The 20,131-nt window shown below is 35.2% G+C and overlaps 1 protein-coding gene across 1 annotated transcript in view; it reads left to right on the plus strand.

The window, feature by feature from the left end:
• Nucleotides 1-20,131, plus strand: part of LOC149067571 (uncharacterized) — a 251,303-nt gene that overhangs the window by 42,562 nt on the left and 188,610 nt on the right. The gene's annotated exons all lie outside the window — the stretch shown is intronic.

The following is a 20,131-nucleotide window of genomic DNA, read 5'->3' on the forward strand; positions in this document are numbered from 1 at the left end:
ATATAATAAGGGCTGTTTCATCCCTTTTAAGTCGCGTTTGCCGCTTTGGCTCAGTGGGCGTGGTCTCGGAGCTACTGCGTGACGTCACTGCTCAAGCATTTTCTAAGCAGACGACAGTAGCACATGGAACATGCTCTTTTTTTGCATTTTAGTTGCTTATTTACTGTTTTAAGATCTCTCGTTCATGGTGTTGTCACTAGTATGCGCGTGTGGTATTTTTATAATCGATAAGCTAAAAAATGGATTAAATCCAAGAGAAATAGTTGGTAAGTAATAATATCTTTTGATATTAACATTGAAAATAACAATAATAATAATTTCAAACATATTATATTAGGATCTTTTTTTTTTCCACATTTGTTTCCCCATGTTTTTACGTTGCAGTTGTATTGGTAATAACGAAGTCTCCAAGGTTTTCTCAAAGCTACAGCTAATTCAAATGATAGCAAAAAAAAAAGAGAAAAATTATTAGAAAGTTCAGAAGATAATTGAAATTATGTGCCTCGAGTTGGCTTTCAATCAACCCAACCTAAATTAAATAGCGTACATGATTCAACTGAAATGGATCGAGAACAATATTCTCAGCGGAAGTTACTTCATAAACAAATACCGAAATTTCTCTCTTTAAAGAGTTTAAAAAGTTGAAAAAAAGCAGACCAATAAATATACATATACTAGCTGACAATAATCGAAAGGATAATCATGTCTCAGAAAAAAGTATTTAAAAAAATGTTATCAGGAGGGTAATATGATATATATGTATATAGGACAGAGTTTTTCTCAACCTGGTCCACGGACAACAGAGCTGCTCCGTGAGCGGACTTGATAATTTAATTCGAATTGAATAAAAATTATTTCAGTTGTGAAACTCATATTACTAATTTTTTCTTTTGTCAAATGAAAAAAAAACAAACTAAATCCTCATATTTTAGGTGGCACATTTCATGGAGGAAGATACGGAAAATGGCGGTCCCACATACGGGATATCGCCAATTGCCGCCAAAACATACGATTCTCGATAAAGTTATTAAGCCAATTATTGCTGAAATTACTGAAGTTGAGGTCTATTACAAATCGCTGTAAAAAATGCATTTCACGAAAAAACATTAAAACCCTGCGATTACATTTAATTAAGGAAAATACGTAAAGTTGGGATCTTGAATACGGCAAAATACAGGAAATTTGAGGTTATTTGTGTAATGAGGTTGCATTCGCTCGAATGTAAACGATACGCTTATTGGTTGGATTTTTCAAGTTTTATACATGAACTTTCATAAAATTTTTATAGTGTATAATGCCGGCCCTACTATCATATGAAGCACATTTTTCCAACCGGTGTTCCGTGGTGAAAGTGGAAGTTTTTCGGTGTTCCATGGCATCAAAGATGAAAAATTTTATATTGGTGTTGCAGGAAATCACCTGTATTGGACACATAACGCTTGTTCGTTTAGGTTCCGTGGGACACTTGTGTAGCCATCAAGTGTTCCACGAGAACAAAAACGTTGGATACTTCTGGTATACAGGCCTAGTAAATATTCCATGCAAGTTCAAAATCGGATTCAAGTCGGGAAACGAAGTTGGTTGCAAGAACGTTAATTTATTCCCGTTGGAGATACATTGTATAGCTCGAGACCTTTTTTCTTTGTGACTTTTGCCACTAAAAAATTCACCTCGCGCTTTAAGTTAGTTTGTCTGATAGTTGGTTTACTGCAATTTTGAAAGTCTCTGGTCAACGGAAACAGTATCGGCCTCAAATACTGTGAAGTTCCTAGGGTAAAAGATCTGGGGTCGGCTGATCTGTTGAGTGAAATGAAATGTTGAGCAAAATGAACTCAACCCGACGACGGTCTTTTGCCTCGAGAACCTCTCTTCCAATGTCGGAGATAGGCTTAAAAGTCTGGGGAAGCATGATGATGATGATGTCAGTTCACATATACTGATATACATTGGATCAGTCGGCTCAGCCTTAGACTCGGGGGATGTCCCATGCTCTCTCTCTCCCTATCTTCTCCCATGCACTGAATAATATTAGGATGTTCATGTGATAGTCTTCTTGGCGAAAGTCAACCGATCAATTTTTTGCTTTTCTGATACAAGCGCATAAATCCTCTCTATAAGCAGCGCTTGACAAATTTCAGGTGGTAGGTCATCATGAAAACTAAAAACTTTGTATATTGGCACCTAAATTTTTCTATGCGTAGTAACCAAATTGAAGTCTTTTTTTCAAACCGAGCACAACCCAGGTCTATCGCCATGGGCAATTTACTACTAGTGAGTTGTGCCGGAAGTGTAAGTGTGTGTACCTAACAGTCTGAGTGCGTATCTAGTGTTGTCTGATTTTTCAGTGCTCTCATCTATATTTCAGAAGTGAAGTGAGTGAAGTGTAATGACTGAATTACATTTGTATCGTTTGTAGGTCTGTTATACAAATACAAATACAATGCCACAACTGGCAAAATGCCCAACGAGGTGGCTGAGAAAAAGATGCCCATAAAAAATGGATGTCGTATATTTCAAATTTACGGGAACCCAATTAAAAATGCAATTAATAAAAATTATAAACAATATATACACGTGATAAAATATTATACAATGCCCATAAAATATATTTATGGTTGTCTTATAAATGTTGACTCTATAAGCTCAAATTGAAGAAGAGGACACAGTACAAAATTTCCATAAATATATAAAAAAAATATTTTTTGGACCGTGTTTCTTTTTTAAAGAATATAGTTTTAGATTATAGTTTTTTTCTAAGAAATTTGGCTGACACCTAATTTTTTTCAATTTTTAGAAACCTGTCTCTCAGAAAATGCTCAGTTTTACATAATTTTTTTCAAGTTTAACAGTTGCTGAGGTATGCGAGCCCTAAACATTGTCCACATTGAGCATTCCAACTTCGAAATTTTTTTCATCTCCTAAAATAAAAACATAATCATTGTCACGTGAGCTCCAGTTGAAATTTCTGCCCTGTCCTATGAATAATATTTCATCCTTGCGTTATTTCAGCATATATTTCACTAATTAAAATATTTCTCTATCAAACAAACCCGTGCTATTTAACAGCAGATTCTGCCATAAAATACCTAGCTAGAAGAGATCTTGGCTACGGAATAAGTCCCATGGCAATGTCTCGGCTTTCATGTCACGCTATTTAATAGCAAAAAAATTTTCGTATTTAACTTTGAACTTTTTAACGCGCGTCATCATGATATTATTACAAGAAAAGAAAAAAGGCAGTGAGTGTATGTGCTGATGACGTCATACCCACAAAAAGCACATTACTCGGTGGGAAAAAATCACACTAGTCTATATCAGTGTTTCTGAACCACCGGGCCCTGGCATCAGTAAAACCGGGCCCCGTGAGAGAGTGATTCATCGTTTAATTTTTCCCCATTTATTTCCCATTAGTCGAAGTCCCCGGGCCTTCCACTCAGAAAAAAAAAAGAATTCAACCGGCCAGCGGGCTTCCAAACGTTGAGAATCATTGGACTAGATGGCTTTATATAATTTTCGCACATGTCAATTTCCAATTTTTTTCTACCGCAATTCGGTAAAATGAATGAACGTATAATAAGCTGGCCCTTGTTTTTTTTTTCTTCAACTTTCTAAATGCTTCGAAAGCACCTCCTATCTGCCCTAACTTCTTTCAATCAACAAAAGAGAAACGATCTGTGCAAAACTTTAGCTTAATCGGACAACTGCGAGGCGACCCTCATCAGGGTGGATTCACATCTACAGACATTCACCGTGTCGCGTCAGACACGGCCAACATTCTTTAACATAAAAACGTCTGTCTGCGCCTGCGCAGCCCCGATACGATAGATATGATTACGTTCACTAGTTTTATGTTTTAAAGAATGTTTGCCGTGTCTGACGCGACACGGTGAGTGTCTGTAGATGTGAATCCACCCTTATTTAGCAGGTATCAGACATAGATCCAGCAACTCCAGATACAATGTATTTTTTTACTTCCCCCGTCTCTATGATACTGAAAACCTGGTAACACACAGGTGTACTTTAACCATTTCAGAGCCTGGTGCTAAAAATGTGTGGGTTCCTTTTTCTCACTGTAGAATTTTTCCTTTTGACTTGAGGGGAGTTGAGCTCTGACATAAGGGATTGTGTGAGTTTTGAGTTAGAAATATGGTGAACATAAACTTTAGGGCTTTATCAGAGTGCAGAACTTAAAGTTGTTTTTTACTGAAAAAAACTGTTGTGAAGATGCATATACCCTGCATCATCTTGGCTGAAAAAAAATTTACAAAGTGAATTATTTCGTCGCAAAAAAAATTGCAAATTTGAAAAAAAAAAAATTGAGAAAATAAAGAATTTCTGACATCCACATGTTTTTATGAATTTTTAAGCATCAGAGAGAGAGAAAATTCAAAAACATTTTGAAAATTCCAAAAAATGAATACTCGAGTCTGAAAGGCTCGATTTTTATGATGCCCGGCCTTTGAACGTACAAATAAAAAAAAATGGGGGTGCGCATTTTTTCATTTTATTTTGTAAAATTAGGTGAAAATCAAGGTGACCTTTTAATTTGTATCACATATTATAATTTCTTATTACAATCTAACATTATTCATAACCCATAGATACTGTATAATTAGAATACTGAGCTATCGTGTATAAACCGATCCGAGTCATATTTCTATGGAAAGATATCAGAGTATTTTGAAATCCTTAGGATTATGCAAAATAGAGAAATCACGAAATGAAACGCATAGCGATAGTTCGATGAATTCACTAGCGTAAGTTTGTCTTGTAATTAAAGGGCTGATCAATAACCCTCATTACCAAGGATTTAAGTAATGAAGCGTTGAAGGAAGAGGATTTAAGGTATCTAGTTTTACGGGAAATACAAACTCGGCAGATAATTTGCCCAATTATTTGTAGTTCTATGGCGGTGCATTCATAAAAAGGATGTTTTGGAAGATTATGATTTATTTTTGATTTAATTAAATCATCTAATGTTAAATAAATTGTTTAGAGACAAAATAAGTAGTACGTGTTGAATAATTGATCGCATCTATATCAAGTATCCAAAAGCGCATCTACTGATGCTTTTTCACGAAACAAACTACATAAATATATATTTTCTCAAAAATAAAGAAGTAATCATAGATAATCATCATGGGGAGAAATAATAAAGAATTAACAATTAAGAAATCGTTCCCGATCAAAGAAAGGTTCTACCTTTTCCAGCTGAATATGTCTAATACATAATGATCAGCAAGGCCCGGATGTTGTTGACCTAAAACATTCTAAAAACTGACCATAAAAAATGCTCTGAAAATTAAAAAAAAAATTCCCTAAAAGCTCGAAAAGAATTTCCTAAAAATGACAAAAAATTCATCAGAATAACTATACGAAGTTCTTCAAAATACCAGTTATGTTCAAAAGTCAAAGGAAAATGTTGAGGAATGTTGAAATGAGGTTGTTGAAAATGAAAAGGAAAAAGACAAATAAAATCAGATTTTTTTTCCTTTCGTTTCCCCCATCCCTCTCAACGTTACATTTCATCAAAAATTACCAATAGAATTTTCCTATTAAAAAATTTGTAATTTTTGAATGGGCTATGCAATCTGAAAGCGAAAATATACAAATATGTACAGCGAAAAAGTATTTATTCATTAAATGAATAAAAAATGATGTGTATATTAAAACTTCTCACCTTTTTAAAGGATTGATTAATCGAAAATGCATTTGCATTACATTGCAGTATCAAATGTTTTATCATGTTTTCAAAATTGAAACATCTTCTGTTGTTTTATATCAAGAGAAACTTCTCTCAACATAAACAGATGTTATAGGGGCAAATTTAAAAAAAAAACTGATTCACTCACAGTTAGTTCCTCTTCAATCTCGAAATTTTCGGACTTTTCCCGTCAAGTCAGCAGAAATTTTTCTGAGGGTAGTAGGTCCACTTTTTTTCCAATCATTTCGTTGAATTTTGTTACAACAGATTGGACTAGACTACGGAGTCTTTGGCACACCTAAGAACTTCACTGACTTTATCTATGCAGCGAAGAGCATCAGTATGTTCCATGTCCAAATGGCAAAGACTGGATAAGTGGAAACCATTATCATGTACGCCAACTGTCCTTTAATATTTTCTTGGCAAAACAAAGTTTGTGAATTTTAATGCATGCAGCATCTTCCGTATCGAATTTATTTAGTATGGATTTGACTATATGAAAATTTTCACTGTAGGATATGCAAGAATTCAGCCATGTTCCCCATCGCACAATCACAGGTGTTGGAAGCAGAACTAATGTAGGAGCTTTGGCTTTAATATAGCTTCTATGCGATAAGTATCACAAAAACGTTTTTCACATTGGAAATAATAATGGTCAATGTTCGAACAGCATGATCGAATTTCTTCACGAATTCTTAGCATTGCATGAGCAAGGCAAGTTACATGTACAGCTTTTGCATAGAAGCTTCTGATCGCTCGCCCTGCTTTTATCATATATTGAGTAGCATCGGTCAAGAAAAGTAAATTATTATTGTACTCCACACCATTTGGCCACAAAACTGCTTTTGTCAAAAAGTTGACAGATAGTGGAATGATCGACTTTTCTCTAGAACGTAGGTTCCCAAACTTTTTGTTCCATAGCCCCTTCTTCAGAATTTTTTTTGTCTCGTCGCCCCCCACCCCCGACTCAAGGAAACCCATAGGATCCTATGTTATACTCGTAACTTCTATCTCCCCCCTGGACCATTCCATCGCCCACCAAGGGCAACACTGCTCTAGAATCTCAGAATTGATCCGGCTCTTGAATACCTATAATGACATCAGCAACAGGGCGGGCTTCAGCACCAGTTCCTTTCCAAGTAGTAATGAGCAATGTTTTTAATTTCCTTTCGATCCATTAATTTAGAATCCAACACTTCTTTTCCTTTGCTTTCTTTTGCCGATGAACGGTTTGACTGACTTTTATCTTCGGCGAAAGACTTTTGAAGTTCATATACCAATGCAATCTGTTGTTGTATTTTTCCCTCTGGTGACTGCTGCCAAATTATAAACCACGGTCTCTTCTGTCAGGTTACCACATTTGGACGAAGATATTTTTTTGTAATGTGTACTTTGCGTTTTGCTTAAATTGAATTCCTTTATCACGACACAAGTCGTAGTTTAATTGTTTAAAGTGGTTTGATTGAAGTGTTTTATAAATAATATATTCGATAATATTATTCAATGTAATTAGCACACATATTTAATTTCTTTCACCTGTGAAACAGAGTTTAAGCTACGGTCGCATTTTTCGCAAAATGCGAAAGACAATCGTAGAGTGCGAAAGAAGAAGTAGCCACTTTTGCAAAAATTCTTACAGGAGGTACGAAATGAGTAAGACATCCAACCATCAATCCTTACATAGCATTGTAGCATTTTGCTAAAGCTTTTCCCCCAATTTTCGCTTTTTTGCGAAAGAAATTTTTTACCCAGCTTAAACCCTGCTGTGAAAATAATTTTGGAAAAGTGGAAAATATCCTAAAAATGCCAAAAGATGCCTCGAAACTTGAAAAATGCCCTTAAATTGAAAAATGGCAAAAAATGCAAAAACACAAATGCAAATATCATCAACATCCGGGGCCTGGTGATCATAATTAAACCAATACTCCTGTAGGCGATCTGCAGCTCGATCTAACGACTGGAATTGCACAAAATTTACAAAAAGGACTTATAAAGACGTTAGAAGGGCTCCGTGAAAAAATTGTTAGAAAATTCCCCGATAGGGCACACCGATTCTTACACAGCAGAATATTTGCATAAAACGCAACTAAGGAGATTGAAATGCAAATTATTGGCTTCTTCGCCTCAACAGTGCGAAATTAGATTAATAAACCGAAAAGCGAACTTCAGCCAGACATTGTAATTAACAATTCTGCATGTTACGTTACCTCAAAAGGGGAAATTCTTTTACCTCCACCAGAGCCCAATGCACGCACATCAGCCGCTCTTCGTAGTTTAGAACCCGTCAAAACTTTCGCAATGACCGTTTTCAATATTGAAATCGACGATTCAGAAGTTTGAAGAAACATATTCACTTGCAATACAAAGGTCGGACCAACCTGCACTACAGTAAAAAAAAAAAAAAAACCGGAAATTACAACATTTGATGATACAGAAGAGAGCATTGCTGGTAATAGTGCTGGTCGAGTTGTGCGAAAGTTGGATATGATTTATTCCATAGTATGGAAAGTCTTGCGGAATTATCCACTCTATTTGTACAAGATCAGTCACATTCTGCTACTGCAACACAACGACTGTGAGACTCGTAATTGACATTGGCTCACACATTTCTTTCCAGATTGTAAGTCGATGATGTCTCTGGCCTTGCAGTCTTTAAGGATAAAGGTGTGTTTTTATCTTGATCGGACTGTTATCAACCGAAATTGTCGAAATTTGGGCATTGTAATCCCGTTATGCGTTACAGGGGAAATCTCTATACATTTACCAAAAACCACCATTCTGTATGACTGCAGTAGATTTCATCATCGTATCAGTCATTTTGACGTGATTAAATTTTTTTAAATCATCTGACGATACTAGATGCATTAGCAAATAGTTGTGTAACGAAATAATTTAAATGTTCATATCTCAGGAAGTAGTCAGAATGTATCGGTGTTTTGTATGTCTTCTGGTAGATCTCGTTAAAACAAATCAAATGGTATAATTAAATAATTCCACTCTGGTCTTAATACTTCTTCTGATCTGGGCTCCAGGCTCGGAGCCCGCTTTCGTAATGAAATTGTTTTACGCTATATCTCGAGATATTCGCAACGCAAGTAGACAACATTGGTATCGTCTGTTAGCTATTCCAATGGCAAATCAGACGATAACAATTTAATTATGTCAGTACCTACCACGCAAAGGTAGGCCCAAGGAACGGATTCGAAACAAAACTTGCGAAATACAAAATAAACCGCAATTTTCTTTAGAATGTTACCTGTCCCGTGAATACTTAGAAAAAAGTAGGCCTACTGTTGAATGGTGAACGCTTTCGATGTTCCGCAACTGAAACAAAGACGATGTCTGGACGAGATAACTTTCACACAAGATGGATCACATCAAAGCTATGATTTTTTTTAAGCATCACTTCACAGACGAGACTCATCAGTCGTGTTTGTTTCCTATTGAATGGCAGCTTAGCTCTCCGGATTTAATCCCATGATTCATTTGGCGATGGGGATAGCTGAAATTCTTTCTGTCTTGGTGGCGTCCCGAACCTCAAAAAATAATTTACAGCATACATGCTCAACTCATGGCCCGCGGGCCACACCACGGGCCAAATGTGGCCCGCGACCTCAAACCTAATTTTGTAAAAATGAACTAAACGGCACTTTTCCAGATCACACGACCCACGATACAGTTCACCCTCCCGCCGCACATTTCCAGAACACTTAAGTGACCCACGGTGCAGTTCCACATCGCTCAAGTAGCTTGTACATAGCACATTCGTATATCACTTGAATGACCCGCGGCCCATTTACAGATCACTTAAGAGAAATCTTATGTAGTTCTCTCCCTTGTTAATATGTACGAAAAACTGGCTGTGTGTGGTGAAGAGATATTGATGTTTTAGGAATGAAAACTTCATCTCTGCCCTCTCTGCCCTCACAGGGACTCAAACCCCGGTCTCGCCTACACCGGACGAGTGCTCTACCTCTAAGCTGTGAAAGTAGGTAGAATATTCCCTTCTTGGAGCGTATATATATGCTGAATGGTCCGTGCGATGGACGGTTTGGGAGCTATTAACGGATTGCTACCGCCGTCCACCGCACACTATTCAGCTTTACGGTCCAAGAGCGGAATATTCTATCTACTTTCACAGCTTAGAAGTAGAGCACTAGTCCGGTGTATGCGAGACCGGGGTTCGAGTCCCTGTGAGAGCAGAGATAAAGTTTCCCTTCCTAAATCATCAATATCTCTTCACACAGCCAGTTTCCCGTATGTATGTGCATTTATGTTCATGAAGTATTGGTGGGGGGGGGGAGATCTTTAGTCCGGCGCCTATGAATGACAGTTTAATTATGAGTACACTGTATTATGAATTAGGATTGCTATTTTACATCCGAAATCGAGCTTTAAACCTTTCAACGGCATTCACGAGACGTCTTGCTTAACTTGGTGCTTTCTATTTCGGCAATTACGAGATATCTCGCCTCCTTAAAATTCTCTTATTTCTGCAATGAAGAATTCAGATACTGTGTTGTTTTCTTTTCACTCAAGCATTTTTTCCACCCTCGCTCAACCTGTCAGAACAACTGCATGCGGGCAGAGCCAGCTTTTGTTTTCATTTTGATAACAGAAAAAAGAGAGACGGTGTTCGAAGTACAGTATACCGTTTTTTCCTCTTCGGGGGTAGTATAGAAACATGCGTACAGTATAAATAATAGAAAAAAGGTAGAATATATATATATATATATATATATTTGTCTTCTTCGGTTTATTGTTTTCGGAAGTGGGGGGGGGGAAGAGCACTATCTCCAGTAAAAAAATGTGGAAAAGTTTTCTTCTTGAAGAAAGATGCCATTTTACAGAGGGTTTGCTTATTCCACTGTACCAGTTTTAGACTGGACCAGTGAAATTTATAAATACTTTAGGAAAGAGCTGGGCTATAATTAGCCCAGGCTTAGCTAAAAGGGCTATTAACAGGGCTGGGAATCGATTAAAATTTTCAAATGGGTAATCAAAAATTTTTTAATCGAGTAATTGCATTTTAATCGGATATTTTTCGTAAAACCATATCGTCCCTCGCATGCCAGAAGCACGAATGTAGTTTTGCCTGAAACGCGAATGTGTATCCCTGTTGAAACACATGTTACAAAACATTTTAGGAAAATAACTTCCATAGAGTAACATGGATTGAAACGTCATTTCCCACGTTCTTTTTTTCCCAAGGCCAATGCTCATTTATGCTTCTGGCACGAGCGGGACGATATAATATATTAATTGATGCTATAGAAATATAGTTTATTCATTTCAAGCATTTATTCGTCAGATTTAAATAAATATAGTAATAGACTAATTAAAGGAATTAAAAGCCAGCCTGCTTTAAGCAGTTTAATATGCTGAACATATTTTGTCAAAATCTGGAATTTCTTCACTTGGATCTTGTCTTTTCTTTTTTAAAAAACGGCTATTTTAGTTTAGTGTCACTGATTTCAAACCTACTTTTGATCACATTGTTGCTTGTTTTCCTGGAAACTACTTCCAGATGGTTCTTGGGAAGGGAAAAGCTGATGCATCTCAAAAAACACACACACACCAAACAGAACGAAAAACTACTGTTCAGAGTGCAGGAAACAAATTTTGGCCATGTGTTCTAAAACCCCAAATCAAACTCAATTTGAAATTGAAATTATCAGTTTGCGTTGAATCGATTTCTCTCTCACCGACAAATTTGATCAAAATATTTTTAAATACGGTCGCTTATCCAAAATGTTATGTGTGGGTGCGCGTATAGGTACATAATTTATATAAGACATCTAATCAGTTTTGTTGAACAAATCAAGTTAAATTACAAAAATTTTAATCGGATTGATTGAGTCGATTAACTCAACTAAAATTTTTAACTGCGATTAACAATTGATCCATTAACCGACCCGATTAATCTCTCAGACCAGCTCTAGTTAATGATACAGGATACGCACACACGGGTTTAACTAAGCGAGTTTTTAGAGTTTAGAAATAAATTTCCGATTTTATTTTGAGTAACAAAGCCCTTCTTTATCCTGTTGCAAAGTAGAAAAATTTTTACTGGGAAAGAATACGGTGGCCAAGATATTCCTAATTGCAGAAAAATCTTTAGAGAGAGATTATCAGAACTCTGAAACGAGCTTGTATCTTTTGGTGAACATCGGGAACGTCTTCACTTAGCAAGGCACTTAGGTCTACCTTTTATTTAAGTTTAACATGAGGATAATTATTTTTGAAATACGATTCAGAAGATTATCTTCGAATTTTAACTGAAGTATATGCTCTGGATTGTAAGTGATTGAAGCAATTCGTAATTTTTCGTTGAAGTGGAATTTTAGAAAGAGATATATTTACGTCAAAAAAAAGTAAAAATATAAAACATTAGGAAACGTGAGGAGATTACTTATTACTTGTTGTTTATCGAAATTCCGTGAATCTAAAATTTTCTCAATATCAATAAGGGATATGAAAAAGATTAAGTGTAAGTGTGATTTCCGTTGAAACATCTTTTTAGGTCTTTCGTATTTAGCGTAGCACTGAGCCTTTCGAAAGATTGTTTGATGGATTTTTATAAATTTACTATTGAAACAGGGTGGTTATAAACAAACTGACGCTACTCAGACGTATGTAGCGCCCACTCTAATGGAAGTATTTTGATGAAATTTGGTATGCGTGGTTATTTAGTCCGTGCGGAAAAAAAAGAGATTCATTGAAATAAATAGTTCAAATTTTTGCCACCAGATAAAAAAGTGGTGCTTTTTGTAGCAAGTAAGTTTTCCCATGGTCCAAGTAACGTATATGCCAAATTTCAATGAAATACGTCCATCACAACGAGCGCTACATAGGTCGGAGTAGTATAAGTTTAATTATACTAGCCCAATTGGGTCTATTTCCTGATTCAAGAAAATAACTGGAAAATGGAATCGGTTTTTTTTACTACATAGATGTTGTTGTAAAAAGAGCTGTAAATTCTGTAAAAACATTGACGGAACAAACACGTCCATGCTGAAAAAACACAATTATTCTCCTTTTAATCGCAACGAAAGTACTTTAAGATAAAGAAACGAAACTAATCAATATTTCGGGGTGTTTCGGGGTATAATAGAGGTAGGCAGAAATTTTACTCATGTTAATTCTTGTATTTTTCCCCAATAACCACATTTTTGAGGGGCTGATTTATCACAGAACAACGTGTTGAGAATTAAAGATATTGATATTCTTTAAAAATTTTCATTGGATTTCGTCAATTAGTATTTCACATATGTAAAATATTTATCTGATTTTTTTAGTATCTGCCGTCATTACAGACGTGCCATATTATAAAGAAATATCCCGGTGCCCTCAAAGAATTCAATTGAATTTGAAAAACGAGGTTTTTTTAAAATCATTTTTGCTTTCCTTTGTGGCAAACCTTCGCGTGCCAGCACCATGGCGTGCCACAGGCTGGCCACCCTTAAGTTAAACAAAAGTGTATTTTCGGGTTTCCTTTAAAATTATGGCTACTCAAGAACTCGACTGACTCTATTTCCTTTACACCTCATTACATATTGAAAAATGTATTGAATTCGATATAATTTTCCAATGCCTTTATCAATGAATCTGTTGTTGTTTTCTCATTTCGGCGTTTGGAACCCGTTCCGTGTCAATGACTTTTTTGGCGCGTTCCATTTTTCGCATTCTTCCGTCTTGTATACGTTTCAACACGTTTTGTTTACTGTGCATTAAAAATATATTGTTTACTTTGAAAAGTATAAGAAAAAAAAGTAAATATTTTAACAGTAGCACGTCATTTTTTAAATAGCGTATAGGATCATGAAGCAGTTAGAATTGCTGTAAAGTCAGGCATCGAGGGCCTTCAACGCATGACCCGCAGGCCGCATTTGGCCCTCGGATCTTTTTGCCGTTTCCCGCCGATCATTTTCAGAAAACGGTTGAAAACATTGAATAACAATTAATTCTGGAATTAATGAATAGAAATAATTCTAGAGTAAAAGAAATAAATAGTTTTCTAGAATAAATAATTTTAGAATTTCTGAAATAAATAATTTCATAATTTTTGAAATAAATAATTTCATAATTTTTGAAATAAATAATTTCATAATTTTTGAAATAATTAAATAATTTATAAATCAATGAAAGAAATAATTTCGTAATTTTTGATAGAAATTATTTCACAATCAGTAAAAGAGAAACTGCGCAATTATTGAAATAAATGATTTCAAGATATATTGGGAAGGAAAATAATTTCAGAATTATCGAAATAAATAATTAAAGAATCATTTAAAATGATTTCAGATAAAAATTAATATCAGAATTAATTAATTTAACCAGTGATTAATCAAAAACTTCTTCAAAATTAATGAAAAAAATTATTTAAGAACTAATAGAAATTTATAATTAATAGAAGAAATAATTTCTGAGTGAGCAAAATAATTTCCAATTATTTTTTTCCTTGTTTAACTTGGAGCTCCATTGGTCCCTTCTATTACGTTGTCACTAAATTGCATGAGTTCTGGTGGCTCGCAGGCTTCGTGGGAAGTTTCAATTTGTCCCGCAGTGTATAAGAGGTTGAAGACCTCTGCTCTACATGGTGAATTTTTGTGTATAGAATGAAATTTCCACCTCTCTACTCTCATATTTTATAGTTCGTTTTTTTAAAATTATTTTTCTATACAACACTATGAAACAAAAAAACCTTTTTCTTTGTTCCTAGTTAGAATAGGGTGTGTTCTTCATAAGTTGGGCCCTGGCAAATACGAATTCTTGTGGCCCCTTACATATAGTCTTCCTTGAGGCAGAGGGAAACGCAGGAGGATGAAGATTTGAGGGCATGTGGGCGGTGCACCTAAAATGCAAAAATCAGCCAATTTTGGGACCTAGGCACGTGCCCCGTTTGCCCATGCGAGAAACATGCCCTGGGGCAGAAGTTGTTATTTTTGTTGTTTTCTTGGACTGAATAATTATTAAAATGATGATTATTCCCACAAACTTTGCTTTTGTAGGATCGATATTTGTGAATTGGCCATTTGCTATTGGCTGATTGGATGACTGGGATGAAATCGACAAAACAAGAACTTTTCAGACAGATTTTAGAAACTGCAAATCCACTAGCAGAATATAAATCTCTTATCTAGACATTTCGTAGTTCTAGCATCTAGACAATTAGAATTTAAAACCATTTTTAATTTAAAATCGCTTTTGATTTTTAAAAAAGATGATTTTTCAAAAGCTGTATTTCAATCACTAACAGAAACAATGACCGTGCCATTTTCAATAATGATGAAATAGTGATCTACATTCGTAAAGCCGGATCCTCACCCGTAGCGCTACGCAGCTTCAGTCCGCGGAAAAACCGGTTTCGAGGTGTGGCAAGCACAGCGCACGCTATTTTAATGGTAGATTTTGCGTAGCCACTCCTCCAAAACCGGTTGCAGCTCAGAATCGTGTATGCGTGATGGGTGTGGACCCGGCTCAATGATAACATGATTCACAACATAAAAAATTGTGTGATATCGTTCCATCTCATGTAAAATTTTCTAATTCTAATTTCTAATTTACCGGCCAATGTTCCCACATCGGTTCTATTAATATTAATTAGAAAAAAATATTTTCCTCTCATGGAAGCCTGTGATTTTTTTTCCTGAATGTGTGAGATTTATAACTTAATTTACAAAACAAAAATTTCATTCATTTAAGCACCTACATCATAAATTTAATTTTTCAAATTGCCTATTTTGAAGGAAGAATAATTTTTTTTCCCATTTTTAATTTTAATGCTGTTTCTATGGACATGAGCAAGTCCAGAAAAAATACAGTAAAATTTTTTTTCATGAATTTTTTGGTTGATGTCTCTAAACCAGGCCTATTCAACCCGTTGCTCGCGAGCCCCACGGTGCTCCCTGAAGCACCCAGAGTGCTCGATGCTCGTGTCCGATTTCGTGCTCGCCAGCACTTGATTAACGTTTCAACGAAACACCTTGTACAAACTGCATTCAACGACTGAAATAATCTTGATTTCATGCATTCATATATGCCAAACTTACCACGTAAGGGTGCTTTTCTTTTGATGATGGATACGGGCAGTGCTCGCGACTAGAAAAATATTGAATACCTCTGCTCTAAACTAGAAGATCAGAAGAAAAAAATTTAGAAAATCAATTTAAATATTAATTTGTCCGGGAAAAGATTAAATGATGCAAACTTATATAAATTCTGTATTACCAAAGGAAATGCATTAAATAGTTTAGGAGCAAGGTAGTATAAAAATATGTTTGCGAAATATTTTATTTTCGAAATGAAGTTATGGAATAAATTTCATTTGGTCTTCTCAATGATATGGACTCTCTTTGTGTGCATATTGATTTATTACCATATAAATAAAGTATGATTCGGTAGATGGCGTTATGGGGTAGTAGATTCAAAATTCTGTAAGTTTGGATTTGAGAGCGAGCACTGCAAATGGTTTTGAAACATCTGTTTTGAATAAAACAAATATATATAGGGTGTAGATTTGTCTTGTAATCGCCTCCCCAGATGATGATACCATAATTAACATCTGAGTTATTACAGCCCACAATCGTTACCGTAGTTCACAATTACCAATCAATTTGTCGCTTTTTCTTTCCTTCTAGCGGAACACATTCGGGTCTTCATTCAAAAATATTCAGCATAGCTTGAAAGAACGAAGAAAATTTTCGTCATAATTTTTCATTCGATAGAAATTGGCTCAAAATAATTTAATTACTTTTCAGGATATTCGCACCCAACCTCCTTTCCATGTATGTAGACACACTGACATGAACCCCAAAAAATGTTCAGACTCAAATTTAGCATCACATATTGTTGGTTTAACTGAAAGACAATATTTCAAGTTTTTCTTACGAACACAGGTTTTTAGGAATCTACATTGCCAGTAGCGTTGTTAAGGATTTTAAGATTGGAGAACGGAAAAGCACTTACTTAGCCACCCGATAAGCCTTCCGGTATCGACAACGGATTTTTAGCACTTTTAGTTTTTGGGCAGTATTAATATCGCCCCATATTCTATATGGGAACGGTAATCTTAAAGCATCCATCCCCGTTCTCTGTGAGGCTACAACCACGTCTACAGGGACGCTGGAGATAGAGGGGACAAGGGGTCATTTGCCCGTCTGGTTTCGATTATCTGTCACCTACCCAATAATTCCGTGTCACCTTGAGATATATATATATATATATAGACCTATTTTTTTCATGTGTCATGTTCATGTTTTCAAGATCTGGCCAACGAAAACGTGACAATATGTTGAAGTCATTCCAATGGATTTTTTTTAAATCACTTTCTGCCCCTGTTCCTGGTTCTTTTATGAAATTCTGTCCAATCGTGCACTTTTTCTGATTTTTTGTAACTTTCTTTGGTTTTTTTCTTTTTTAATTTCCACCCTTTTCTGAATTCACACTCCTGCTCTTTTCTGAACTTCTGCATCATTCCATGCCCCCTTTTCTGAAAATCATAATCATTTCTGTGACTTTCTGAAATTCCGTATCATTTCCGTGCCCATGTCTAAAATTATGCATCACTTGGTGCCCTTTTGTAAATTTCAGCCCCTCCTGCCTTTTCCGGCTTCCTCCACATATATCGTGGTATTGTTTTATGCCAAACCTTGTTGGACCATGAGACATTCTCAATATGAAAAAAAAAATCGTTTAGAGCAAAATTAGGTATGAATGACTCATATATTGGACGAGGGACGTGCCGTGAACGAATAAATAAAATATATTTTTAACGTTATTTCCTGCGTATAATTACACAGATGCGAATTTCACAACTTTAAGACAAAAGTATCGCATCAAGTCATAGCTACGTATAATTTGCTCGTGAAAATTTCATTCATCAGTAATGAAACCTTGAGAAATGGAAGTGGTTTATAACGTTTTCGTAGGAAAAAATGACGATTGTTCTACTCACATCTACTCCACGATTTTTCTACGCCATCTATGAATCTATAAGTTATTATTTTTTAGAAATTAATTTTTAAAATATTTAATTCTTCCTATTGATCTCCACACTTTTACAGCAACTTTAACGACAATTGATGATTATGCCTATTTCTGGCGACGTTTTTGATGACAATAGGTGATGCCCCGTATTTTACTGTATTTAAGATATAGGTTTACCGTATTTTTTTTCATGTTATATGGTCATCTGATCATTTGAGTATTTTTTCGTGAAATACATTTGTTTACTGCGATGTTTTGCAGCTCTTTATTTCCCCACACTTCAAGAATTTTAGCAGTAATTAGAAAATTACATTTAAAGCAATAAATTGAATTTTTTTTGTAAACTTTAGTGATATCCTGGATATATAAGGATCGCGTTTTCCTAGATTATGTGTAGTGAAGTATGAAGGTATAATTTTTATTTGTGTGTGTGTGTGTGAACCCATATTGTTTTTGCTTATGTCAATTACGAGATTAAATAATATTCATTCAGTTATCAATTCTGCCTACGGACTACCTATGCCATCATCGCGGACCATATGTTGCGAAACGTTGATATGGCACAACGCGTTCAAAGTGTTGCATTTTTAACTTCCGGTAGTGTATATCCAGCGGGATATTAGAACTCACAGATTGTCCTTATTCGGCATTGTCATGCAATGTAATTTTTTTTAAAAATAACAACATTTTGCTTATTTCACATGACTGATCTCCGAAAAATACTAATGCCATCATCATACATAAAAATTGGTCACATGAAATAATTTATCACAGCCTTAGATAAGAAACCAGCAGCATTCAAACACAACATCTTCCCAAAGTTTTTTGCGTCAAAGATTAAAAAAGGGGTTTTATCGGATTACAATAAAGAATGTTGAATACAAGGACTTCCCAAAAAAGACCGAGAAAGAAGCTTTGAGTATCTTTGTTTGCATGCTTAATGGCTTCCTAGGTAATCGCAAGACCGAAAACCATCTCGAGCTGGTGAAAAAACAAGAAGTTATTCCAAAATGGAATGCCCAATGTCTCTCCAAGTGACACACTCGATAAATTCAAAGAAAGCATGGGTGTTTACTCAGAAGAGCACCTTCACCAAGGAATTCTCAACTTGGAACACCTAAATCAGAGAAAAAACATCGGAAATATCACAAAGTATACTTTTGACTGCTAGAACGTAAAAATGAAGTATATATGAGAATAAAAGGTGGGAAAAGTCCCATCATTTTTTCAAATTTAAAATTTTACTTTAACTCTAATTTTAATTGCTGTGAAACGTCTAGATACGTGACTTATATTCTGAAAGTTATTTGTTGCACTTTTTAAAGTTGAACTTTTTAAAATGATTATCAGTACCAAAAGTTATTTTTTGGTCAATTGCACTATTCCAGTTTCCCAGTCAGCCAATAATAGTAAATGACCAATTCACAAATATCGATCATCTTACGACAAACGCAATGTCTGAGAGGAATAGTCATGACTTTCATGCTTATTCAGGCTAAACAAACACAAAAATAACTTTTCTACCCAGGAACAGAAAGATTTTTTGTTTTTGTTACATAGTGCTATCAGCACACGATGCTTGTTTTCCAATCACACATACACACACATCCAAGTCATCTTTTTTCCTTAAAATACTAAAATCCAGTGATATCGAATACACTAAAATCGTTACGTAGTCAGATGTGAAAAAAAATCCAAAAAAGTCGATGTACGAATGTGTCATCGATATCATTTTATCGAATCCGTCGTTGTCAATTATAAGATTTATCGAGACATCGAAATCGTCAAAATTATTCTGAAGAGACATAAAATAATAACAAAAAACCACGTGAATCACAATTTTTTAATACAATTGTTAAACTATAGTGAAATACTTAACGTTCCCCTCGACAAACATTACCATCGTATTAAAACATTTCATTTATTTTAGGGGTGGTCTGATTAATCGGGTCAGTTAATCGATGAATTGTTGATCGCAGTCAAAAATTTTATCGACTCGAGATGAATCCGATCAAAATTCGATTGAAATTTTCATTAAAGATTCATAATTTAACTTGATTTATTCAACTAAATCGATATTAGATGTCTTATATAAATTATGTTCCGATTCATAACCTTTTAGATAAGTGATCACATTTAAAAATATTTAAATCAATATTTTTTTTATCAAACTTTTCGGCATGGGGGGATTCACAAGTCAATTCAACGAAAACTAGTAATGATTCAAGTTTAAAATCGAATTCCGCGGAAACTTCGGAAGACAAGACCTAAATTTATTCCCTCCACTGTGAACAGTACTTTTCTTATTCTGGAGACATCAGCTCCCTTTCCACTATTATCATTTGAGAGCAGTTTCAAGGAGAGGAAGTAACAGTATGAAAATCGAAATCAGTTTCAAAATCGGTGACTAACCTAAAATAACTGACTAAAAAAAAAACA

Source organism: Pholcus phalangioides, unplaced genomic scaffold (genome assembly GCF_987345545.1).
Source record: "Pholcus phalangioides strain wild (caught in Gottingen) unplaced genomic scaffold, Ppha-v1.0 ptg000029l_1, whole genome shotgun sequence".
NCBI classification, from domain to species: domain Eukaryota; kingdom Metazoa; phylum Arthropoda; class Arachnida; order Araneae; family Pholcidae; genus Pholcus; species Pholcus phalangioides.